General features: G+C 41.7%; 1 pseudogene; it reads left to right on the top strand.

Moving 5' to 3' along the window:
- The first annotated feature begins 4,641 nt into the window (after window positions 1-4,641).
- Window positions 4,642-10,448, top strand: LOC100346077 (olfactory receptor 7E178-like; annotated as a pseudogene).
- The last annotated feature ends 1,651 nt before the right edge of the window (window positions 10,449-12,099 follow it).

Below are 12,099 nucleotides of genomic sequence, written 5' to 3'. Positions count from 1 at the left end.
GGGCATTGCCTTTTGTTAAGTATAAGGTAAGGTAAAATCTGTAATGTTCATGGAGAAAGACTTGCTGAAAGTAATTTCTGGGAAGGAAGAATGATTAGACTGCTTGGTAATAGCTGCCATTGTGTAGTGAGTTTTCTCTTTGGTTTTGTTTTGTTAGTGGGCATGGTTAGGAAGATGACGAGAGGTGCTAGAATTTGTTGGCCACTTCACTACCCTGGACCACATGGTCTAGTGTTATGATTTCCAGTCCAAGTTGCACAGATGGATGCCCCAAGGTCCTGATAGAACTGTAAATTTTTAACAGCAAAGTCTTGGACCCTTCTAGATCTATTCTCTCTCTCTTTTTTTAAACTTTTATTTAATGAACATAAATTTCCAAAGTACGACTTGTGGATTACAATGGCTTCCCCCCATAACGTCCCTCCCACCTGCATCCCTCCCCTTTCCCACTCCCTCTCCCATTCCATTCACATCAAGATTCATTTTTGATTCTCTTTATATACAGAAGATCAGTTTAGCATACATTAAGTAAAGATTTCAACAGTTTGCTCCCACACAGAAACATAAGTGAAAAATACTGTTTGAGTACTTGTTATAGCATTAAATCTCAATGTACAGCACACTAAGGACAGAGATCCTACATGAGGAGTAAGTGCACAGTGACTCCTGTTGTTGACTTAACAATTTGACACTCTTGTTTATGGCATCAGTAATCACCCTAGGCTCTTGTCATGAGCTGCCAAGGCTATGGAAGCCCCCTGAGTTCACTGACTCTGATCATATTTAGACAAGGCTATGGTCAAAGTGGAAGTTCTCTCCTCCCTTCAGAGAAAGGTACCTCCTTTTTTGATGACCCATTCTTTCCACTGGAATCTCACTCGCGGAGATCTTTCATTTAGGTTTTTTTTTTTTCCCCCAGAGTGTCTTGGCTTTCCATGCCTGAAATACCCTCATGGGCATTTCAGCCAGATCCGAATGCCTTAAGGGCTGATTATGAGGCCAGAGTGCTATTAGGACATTTGCCATTCTATGGGTCTGCTGTGTATCTCACTTCCCATGTTGGATCGTTCTCTCCCATTTTTATTCTATCAGCTAGTATTTGCAGACACTATTCTTATTTATGTGATGCTTTTGGTTCTTAGTCCTATCACTATGATCAATTGTAAACAGAAATTGATCATTGGGACTAGAGAGATGGCATTGGTACATGCCACCTTGATGGGATTGAATGGGAATCCCCTGGTATGTTTCTAACTCTACCGTTTGAGGTAAGTCAGCTTGAGCATGTCCCAAATTGCACATATCTTCCCTCTCTTATTCCTTCTCTTATATTTAACAGTGATCACTTTTCAGTTAAGTTTCAGCACTTAAGAATAATTGTGTATTGATTACAGTATTCAACCAAAAGTATTAAGTAGAACAAAAAAAATACTAAGAGGGATAACATATTAAGTTGTTCATCAATTACCCTACCCAAGCCTTCTGAATTCTGTGACCCACACTTGCTTAGGGACATTTCCTGCTTTCCAGAACGATCTGTGCTTCCCCTTCCCTCTTAACTCTTATCCAGGGCTCTTATTAGATTCCTTCAAGAAAGCAGAGGCTGAATTCCCTAGCATCTTGGACTGTGGCATAGAAATTCTTGGGTTGGGGTGTGAGGGAGGGAAAGGGAAGGACACAGGTAAGCCTAACACCACCTTCCCTCTTGACATCCCCTGCCTTAATTCTTGGGGGATGGCAGGGGTGCACTGGAACCCACAATATCCCTTTCCCATGATTTCCCTTGATTTCCTTGTGCACCTCTCTTGGTGCTTGTCTTTCTTAGGCAACATAATTCTTCAGTGGGTCCCTTCAACTCAAATGATGTGAGGACTCCCCAAATGTTATGTCTGCCCCAAACTCATCTTTCCCTCCAGGTACCAGCAATAATTGTAATTCATATCACATTAGTCCCTTGATTGTATTCATTCATTCTCTCTCTCTCTGTCCCCTCCCCCTTAATTGTACTCTCTTCACATCACCATTCTCTGTGCAATTTCTCTTTCCAGGTTCTTAGAGATGTCATTTCTGCCCATCTATCCAACATCATTCTTTATCGTTCTCATCTACCACTTTCTACTTAAGCAAGAGCAAATTGCCAGAACCCTCTGGCCTCTACTGCCTCCTTTTTCAAACATCTCCCATTCTTCTTCTCTCTTCCAGGGAGTCCTGACTCAACCCTTCTCTGAATAGCTACTTTCCCAGGTAGCCCTTCCTCCAGGAATGCTTCCATGACTCCATAGCCCCAGGCTCAATTTAGAGCCCCTCTCTGTATTCCACACTATAATCCCCCTTAGCACTTAATTTTCTATGTTACAATTACTGTTTTCTGCATCTATCTTTACACCTGGGAGGCCGGACCATGAATACAAAGGGCACACACCCTTAATCTTCATATCCCAACAGCCTCCACATAGCCTGGCCCAAGACTCCCTTCTTGCAGAATGGTTTCCAGGACTTTTTCAGTGACTGACAAGCTGCTGCATTCATTCTTTTGTAATTCCCAACATAGTTCAGCACAACTGCCCTCGGACTCTAGGCAGTAGAAGTAGAATAGGGCATACTTGTTTGGTGCGTGGACAAAGGGGCTAGTATGAACAAAGATGACTAACCTTCCAGCTTCTGATGTCTAACCTTTGATCTGAATGTAGGCAGAAAGTTTCTAATACATGGGCAACTTAAGATAAACATTGCTAACCCTAATGTCATGACTCATTTGAATCATCATTTGGCTGGTGCTATTTTTAAATATATACCAAGATTCATTGATTTGATAGGCATAGTGACAAAGGCGGGGGGAGACACAGGAGCGTGCACAGAAAGAGAGAGAGAGGGATTGTATATCCATTTGTTCACTTCCCAAATGGCTGCAATAGTCAAGGCTGGGCTACACCAAAGCCAGGAGCCAGGAATTCCATAGGGGTCTTCTACGTGGGTGGCAGAGCTTTCTCAGGTGTATTAGCCGGGAGCTGAATTGGAAGCAGGGCAGCCAGAATGGATGATGAAATGCAAGTGTTGTGCTACAGTGCTGCACTGCACAATTATATTTTCCACTGTACATTTTTCATTGTCTCAACTTTTTAATGTAGACTGAAAGAACAGTATTTGATTATCCCAGAAATAGAACCTTTTTCTGGCCAAATGATTACTTTCATGAAAACAGTTCTAAAACCTGAATGTTCACATGGACTATATAATGAAACTTTATAACTTCATGGAAATAAAGGATAAATTTATTTTTGTGTGGATCTACAAGTGCTTAAGGAAATAGAATAAATAAGAGAGGGCTCCCTGACTCTTAGAAATCTCACATGCAATTTCTGTCATTTGTAAGCCAGCCACCTTGTTAGTGATTTTTTTTTTCCTATAAAATCCTGAACAGAATCAGAAAGGCAGCACCAGAAAGACATCTCAAGGTTGTAGGAGGAGAGTGATGCAGCTTGATGTTCATTTCAGAAAGAGGTGTTATCAGGATTGACACTTGGAAGGAAGTCCCTGCAATAGACCTAGTAGGGAATGGAATTGCTTTATTTTGCAATGCTGTTGATGATATTAAGATGCAGATTACGTTCCAGGGAACACCAGAATCCTGGCCATGGCCCATAGGATCTCTGCATGTGTGCTCACTAAAATAAGTAAGCCAGGTGGGCATTTGATGAGTTGATTAGTTAGGATGCTTTTTGGGATGCCTGCATCCTATATCACAGAGCCTGGGCTGAGTTCTGGCTCTGCTCCTAATCCTAGTTTCCTGCTAATATGCATGTTCCTTTCCTCTCCCTTCCTTTTCTTCCTTTCTTTACCTTGGGAAGTAAGTCATCATCCTACTTATCCTGCAATATTTTATCTAGATGTTGTCCTTGCTCTCACGTTTTCTTAATACCCAGATGTGGTTTTCTGGTTTCAGATGTGCCCCAAACAAGCAAGATGGCCTATAACTTTCCTTTAGATCACTGGGCCTCTTATGTGTTAGCAAAGATGTGGACTATTTTATTCCTAAGATCTAAAGTTGCTGTTTGTAGTCCTTGACTCTAAGTCAGAGATAAAGGGAATAGGTGAGAGCCTAGTGCTGTGGCATAGTGACTAAAGCCACCACCTGCAGCGCCAGATTGCATATGGGTACCGGTTCGAGTCCCGACTGCTCCACTTCCCATCTAGCTCTCTGATATGGCTTGGGAAAGCAGTGGAAGATAACCTAAGTGCTTGAGCACCTGCACCCATGTGGGAGACCAGGAAGCAGCTCCTGTCTCCTGGCTTCAGATCAGCACAGCTCTGACAGTTGTGGACATCTGGGGAGTGAACCAGTGGATGGAAGACCTCTCTCTCTGCCTCTGCCTCTCCATAACTCTGCCTCTAAAATAAAACAACACAGACACACAAAACCAAAGGAAATAGATGAGTGTCCCAGAGGCTAACGGACAGAGATTACAAAATGTTGCCTATAACAAGTGACAGACTATAGAATTCCTAAGTTTTGTAACAGTAAGCTTGTTTTTCTCAATTCTTCACCTCAAGAATTGAAAATTCAGAGAGAATTGAGAGGCTGCTCATTGTCTATTTCACATGCCTTCTCTTCCTGAATTGTTTAGCTGATGTGTCAACTACATGGAAACTGGAAATTGAACAAGTATTATAGGATTTTTACTCCTGGGCTTTTCTCAAGACTCAAAGCACCAACCTCTGTTATTTGGTTTGTTCCTGCTCATGCTTGTGGTCACAGTGCTTGGAAACCTGCTCATCATCCTGGCCATTGGGTCCCATGCCCGCCTCCACACGCCCATGTACTTCTTCCTCTCCAAACTGTCCTTGGCTGACATCTGTTTCATCTCTACAACCATCCCAAAGATGCTGCAGTACATCAAGACTCAAAGCTATTCCATCACCTTCGCAGGCTGCATCACTCAAATGTACTTCTTCATGGTTTTTGGGGGCATGGACACACTTCTCCTCACCTGGATGGCCTATGATCGCTTTGTGGCCATCTGCCACCCCTTGCACTACCCAGTCATCATGAATCCCCGTTTCTGTGGCCTGCTGGTTCTTGTGAGAAGGAATAGGATCTGGGAATGTCAGGAACATTGCTTTCTCATCACCAGGATGAAAATGACTGCTGGGATAGACAGATGGGAAGGAATCAGGCAAAATTTCTGCTCAGAAATTTGTGAGGTTTATGTTCTTGGTTCTCAGAGGGATTCAAAGCTCTAATTCAGAGTTTTTCTTGAAATGAGTTATTCTTCTTCCCACTGCTATCTCTTTCATGTTGGTAGCACATGAGTCTGTATAAACTATCCCTGAACACCCAAACAAGATCATTAAGGTGATGGGAAGGGTGGCAGTAACCAAAGCATCTTGAAATTTTATTGAAAACTTTATGACTGCCAGTGTCTGAACTCTACATCTTGAGTCACTTGTTTCATGTCATTATACAATCTCCCAAGTTACGCTGCACAAACTTTTATTCTATAGAAGAGGAGAGGAGTCAGCACTTTTGTTGGACTTGAATCAAGAGTTGTCAGGGAAGAAGGAGGAACCAATGCTGAATCAGTTGGGCTGATTTCAGACAAGGAATGTAATCCATATTCCCCTCTGATGACTCAAGCAGTCATTTCACTTTTCTGTCCCTTCAAAGAAGAGACCGCCTGTTAATTTTACTCTTTTTTTTTGGGTTTCTTTGTAGATTATGGCAGGCAGCAGCCAATGACATGTGACTGAATTCAAAAGCAAAGATCACAGGCAGAGCAGGCACAGGGTCATTCAGGGAAGATATCTCTCGAGTCATTTCACTTTGCATTCAACTTCCTCTACTTCTCTTATAAATCATCCTACTTAATTTCAAAAAGAGACATTAATATGAGGTATGAGGATTTTATTTCTACTGTAGAAAATGAAAGAGAATAACAATGGATCTCAGAGGTACCTAATGTTTTAACCTCTGGAACTCTGCTTAACACATTCTGATGACTGGGAGACAGTGTAGACCTTTAATCATCAGATCCAGAGAGCATGCAGTTTTGAATACTGTCCAATCTGCTGATTATTCATGTGTGTAGAGGATGTTTTCAGGATCTTTGACATGGGGCATTGTCATCTGAGTTGATACTTCATTGAGTAATGAATGAACTTATAATGGAAGCTTCCTATGTGATCTATATGCAATAGATGAATCAAAGGGGAGCAAAATTTTAGATACTGTTCCTACTATTTTAAGGTTGATAATCATATCATTCACTAAAATATAACCTGCTTGATACTGTGCCTTCCTATTTTTGTACCAGGATTTGCTGCTCTTGTCCTTGTTTGAGAACTTCAAAACATTCATGGAGAAATGGAATGAAATATTTGAATTCATTTTGACCCAAACCTGTTTTTTAAATCCATGCACAAGTTTTTCATAATACACATTTTCCACATATTATCAAAAATTTTATATCCAAAACTATTTTTGCATTAACATGAACCCAAAATAATTTTCATTCTGACAAAAAATTTTACAGTGTAAGTATATCCTCACAAATGTATATATAAGTTGTGCATTTTGGGAAGAATGGCAATCTTTCATTTTTGATTCCTCAGATCCCATTTGTTGGTTGGTCCAGAGGAGGCATAAAAAAATCTCTGCAACATATAGAGGAAAGCCTTGCCTGGCTCATAATCATTGGGTATAATTGTGTGGCTTCAATACACTTGGTGCTTTCTTGTCATTACCTTCTCCCCTTTCAGGAATGTGAAATAGATATAGAAACTCAGAATACTATGCACTTTTTGTCTCTGTGAAGGACACATGCAATTTCAGTTAATAGAATCTATAGCATAACCATTGTTTATGAGTATTGAAAAATTAAGGCGGAGATGGTCTGATCTATAATAAAAGGAAAACGTAGAGAGAGAAGGGAGGAGGGAGACATTTTTGCCCAAGGTGAGACCCCTGTTAGAGTTGTCATCATTGCAGCCTCAGCTGACCTTTGAGGATGACATCTATCAACAAAGCTGCTATTTCTGTAAAGACAGAATCTGTATTTAGAAGAAGCACAACAGTGATGTGTTTTAGCTCCAACTTCCCCTTGGTGCTAACCTGTCACAGATATGGGTGTATTCTTCCTATGTCTAGTGGACAACACAATTACAAAGAGGTGGAGAGATTTATACACATTGTTGAGTGTTGTAGGTAACTGACACAGGACTAAAACGCCGATTTTTCCAATCACTTCCCAGGGCCACGTATTCTCCACTTGAACCAAGTGGAATTATTATTCCCCTCACAAGATGAAATTTCTTAGTGAGTTTTCATGGAAGAATTACTACCAGACATTAGACAAGGAAATATTTGACGGTCTATCTAAAGAGGAAAGAGTTCATAATGATTGATATTGTATTAGAACAGCAGATGCAGCTGATTATTAATAAGATTGAAATTTCATCAAATTTGAAACTCAAACAATCTCACACACACATCTTCGAGAAATATTCCTATGTGTGGTATGGAGAGAAGCACAGAAATTTTGGAAACATGGTCATACTAACATGTAGACAGATTAAATGTTGACTTCTCAAGTGAGGATTGGACAGTGTTTGAAGTGTTTGAAGGAGACCAATGTACTTCACAGAGAAAATAAAACAGAACATCAATTCACACTAGTATATTTCAGGAGCAGCAGATATAGCACACTACTCCACTGAGCCCCATAATACTTAACAGGTAAGTTTTAAAGAAAACTATTTAAGGATCCCTAAATCAGTACTGGCACAAGGAGCTTGTATTTTGCTGCAGAAAATGAAGCCTCAGGTGGGGAAGCTTGCAACAAGTGTCACAGTACCTGGTTCAGGTCTCCACCACTTCACTTCTGATCCAATTCCTGCTCATGTGTACCCTGGAGGCAGCCCAGATTCAAATAAAATGAAAAATGAAAAAGAATGTAGTAAAATACTTACAGAAGCTCCTTTCCCACAGACTTATAATGTGAACAATTATTGTTCCTCATTTATAGATAAGGAAACTGCTCAAGTGCATTTACATTCTTTTCTGGCATTCTTTGTTTTACAATTCTTTTCTTGATTCAATGACAGTATGGACTATTAATATAATAAAGTTGAGTTTCCTTTAGGCAGCCAGAATTAGAGAATTACAACCAATGAATCAAAAAGGTATAAAATGAAAATATTTGAATTATGCACAGGAAGTTTGGGACTCCAATGGCCTTGGCCTTCTCTGATACCAAATATCTCAACTTAAATAAGGGCACTTATGATCATAAAAACTATAAAGCAGTCTTACCAGGTCTCTATAGAAAAGAGTGGAAAAATGGAAACAATATTTGAGGAAGATATAGCTCTTACATAGCAGATCATACAGGGTAGATGAGAGCATGAGAGCAAAGGGGATAGATAAAAACATGAATAAAATTTTAAAAATTCAGGTATTTCTAAATAGTCCATTATTTCTAAATATTGGACAGATAAGAATACACTAATATAACATTTGTGGTCAGTGGTTTCATATGGTCATGTGCATTTAGTTAAAGCATACTTATGAACGTCTGCCATCCACTGGTGATGAGGATGGATGTACTTGATGACTTTAAAGAGACAAACAGGAGTGATTAAGATGTCCTCCTCCCACCTGGGGTACCTGGGTTGGATTCCTGGCTCTGGGCTGTGACTCAGCTTCCTGCCAGTGCAGACTGTGAGAGGAAGAGGTGACAGCACAAGCAATCAGGCCCCTGCTACCCATGTGGGAGACCTGGATTGAGTTCCAGCTCCCAGCCTCTGCATTGGTCTGCCACACACAGTGCAGGCATCTGGGGAGTCTCCCTGTGTGTCAGCCTTTTAGAGCAAAAGAGACAATGGAGGGAAACCAGAAATTATGAAACCCTGACACACAACGATAGCTTCCAATCACGAAAAGCAAGTGCAATTTAGAGTCTAGATAATGCAGTCCTAACTTTATAGAGTATTTATAAATATTTTCAGTCAAATGAGCTTTTGTCATGGCCTGAGAAGAAAATAAGATATATTCGATTGCTCTTCATTTCCTTGAATTAGAATGATGTCCTGCAGGGGGAAAATGCACTTGTTATTCTTTTCTGTTAGAGAAGACTTGGTTGCATTTGGTTGTGATCACAGACAGTGCTCAACTCAGGTGAGTGTCTAAAGCAGGTGTGCATAGATGGAGACGAGGAACACAGAAACCAATCAGAAGGAGCTCCAGGAAGACTGAGTCTGTCACTTCAGAGGAAGATGGCAGAGGTTGCATGTCTCCAAGTGTGAAACAGAGGTGGTGGTCTTGAAAAAGATGTAAAACACACCTCAAAAGATTAAGAATTTCAAAATTGTATTGTCCCCCCAAATTTTTAAATTCAATTTATTCTAAGAACGTTAGAGTTACTCATGTGCTATACCCATAATGGGTTGAGTTGAAAATATAGGCAAGGGCCATGAGCCATTTGTTCCTATACTAATGCTATTTTCTTTTCAAAGATTCCCAGGTTATATTGAAACACACAATGTCACATGTGTCTCCTAATTCCATCTCATGGGCTTCTCAGAGATGACAGAGCTGCAGCCCCTCCTCTTTGGGCTGGTCCTGTCCATGTACCTGGTCATGGTGCTCGGGAATTTGCTCATTGTCCTTGCTGTCAGCTCAGTCTCCCACCTCCACTCCCCCACGTACTTCTTCCTCTGCAACCTGTCCTTGGCTGATGTGGGTTTCACCTCCACCATGGTTCCCAAGATGATTGTGGACATCCACACTCACAGCACAGCCATCTCCTATGTGGGCTGCCTGACGCAGATGTCTCTCTCTGTTATCTGTGGATGCATGGATGCTTTGCTTCTGACTGTGATGGCCTATGTTTGTTGCCATCTGTCACCCCCTGCATTACCAGGCCATCATGAATCCCGGCCGTTGTGGCTTCTTAGTTTTGATGTCCTTTGGGGCCAGCCTTCTGTATTCCCTGCTGCAGAACTTGATGGTCTTAAGGGATTCCTGCTTCAAGAAACTGGAAATTTCTAATTTCTTCTGTGAGCCTACTCAGCTTCTCAGCCTGACTCCCTCCGACTCCTTCACCAACGACGTATTCAGATATCTTGTTGGCATCATCTATGGTTTTCTCCCTATCACAGGGATCCTCCTCTCTTACTATAACATTGTGTCCTCCATTCTGAGAATCCCCTCAGCAGGTGGGAAGTACAAAGCCTTCTCTACCTGTGGCTTTCACGTGTCAGTCGTTTGCTTATTTTATGGAACAGGCCTTGGAGTTTATCTCAATTCAACTTTCTCACTTTCTCCGGGGGAGGGTGCCTGGGCTTCAGTGGTGTACACTCTGGTCACCCCCATGCTCAACCCCTTTATCTACAGCCTGAAGAACAGGGACTTGAAGAGAGCCATACAGAAGCTCCTCAGCAACACAGCCTAATTTCTGTCCTTGCGCCATGCGTTTGGACTGCAGGTTGAAAAAGGAAGCAAAACTAAGCATCTAGAAGTACAAGTCTCACCTCTAACTACATGATGTATGAGGCTCTCGTCTCCCTAAATTTTGTGTCTGAATAATGCTTCTTTTGCACTTTTGAATGGAGAGTATTACAGATTTTTTATACATCTTAACCATTGCATGCCTGAATCCTACTTTAGCTCTGCAGAACTCTCTGCAGTTTATTATTGATGATCCAGGAATCCTGGGCAAATGAACAACCCTTTCTGCATTTTTCTAGTTTACATCTTTTCCATGATTCTTCTATACTTTTCATCACATTTTGATCCTATGTAACTTATTTGTGCTGGTTTTCAGTGTGGACCCCTGTCTTTGCTCCTGTTTCAGCAGGGTTGTTCACCGAACATCAGGCCTGGGTCCTGCCACCAGAGATTCTGATTTTTTTGACTTCTGTGAAGAATGAAGTGAGATTTATTTGGAAGGCAGACATACACACACACACGGGGTGCGGGGTGGTTAGAGAAAGCGAGGGAGATCTGTTATCCACTTGCTCACTCCCCAAATGGCTGCAATGGCCAGGGATGGGCCAGGCCTAAGCCAGGGTCAGGAGCTTCTTCTAGGTCACCTCCATGAGTGGCAGGGGCCTACGCACTTGGGGCATCCTCCTTTGCTTTCCCAGGTGCATTATCAGGGAGCTGGAACAGAAGTGGAGCAGCCAGGATTTGAACTGGCACCCATATGGGTTGCCAGGGCTGCAGGCAGCAGCTTAACCCACTTTGCCACAGCTCCAGCCCTTGGCGTGAGAATTTTTAAGGTATCCTAGAGATAGTCTGAAAAGTCTGTAGTGTTTTAGGAGCTTCATTGTATGTGATAAGTGAATTCTCCTTTGCTGCTTTCAGGATTCTCTTTTTTTCTGCAACATGGATATTTTGATTCTCATTTGGCTTAGTGGTAGTCCTTTGGATTTATTTTAGTTGGAGTTAACTGAGCTTTTATAATGTGTATATGGACTTCCTTCTTGAAATGTAGGAACCTCCAAATAGGAGTCACTGTTTCTTAAAAATGGCTCTTTACCATACTCCATTTCTTTATTCTTATTGTGTAATTTCCATAAGGCATATGGAATATAGGGCATATCTCCTTATGTTATCCCATACATCCCTCTAGTTTTATTCACTTTTCTTCATTATTTTTCTTTTGCTCCTGTGACTAGATAATTTCAAATAAAAAAATCTGAATCTGAACATGAAAATATTGATTACTGGAGGTTGGGAGTCATGGAATAAGTGAAAGTGTTTGGGATGAAAAGATAGGGGACAAGGCCAGCACTGTGGCACAGCGAGTAAAGCTGCTGCCTGCAACACCAGCATCCCACATGGGTGCCAGTTTCAGCCCTGGCTGCTCCACTTCCAGTCCAGCCCCCTCCTAATGCTCCTGGGAAAGCAGTGGAGGTGGGCCCAAGTGCTTGGGCCCCTGTGCCCATATGGGAGATCTGAAAGAAGCTCCTGAATCCTGGCTTTGGCCTGTCCCAGCTCCAGCCATTGCAGCCATTTGGGAAGCCAACCAGTGAATGGAAGATTTCTCTCTCTCTCTTTCGCTCTCTCTCTTTCTACCTCTTTCTGTTAACTCTTTCAAA

The sequence above is a fragment of the Oryctolagus cuniculus genome, chromosome 16 (assembly GCF_051225735.1).
Source record: "Oryctolagus cuniculus isolate XC-2025 breed Fujian yellow rabbit chromosome 16, ASM5122573v1, whole genome shotgun sequence".
NCBI classification, from domain to species: domain Eukaryota; kingdom Metazoa; phylum Chordata; class Mammalia; order Lagomorpha; family Leporidae; genus Oryctolagus; species Oryctolagus cuniculus.
This window is presented reverse-complemented; position numbering and strand designations above follow the sequence as displayed.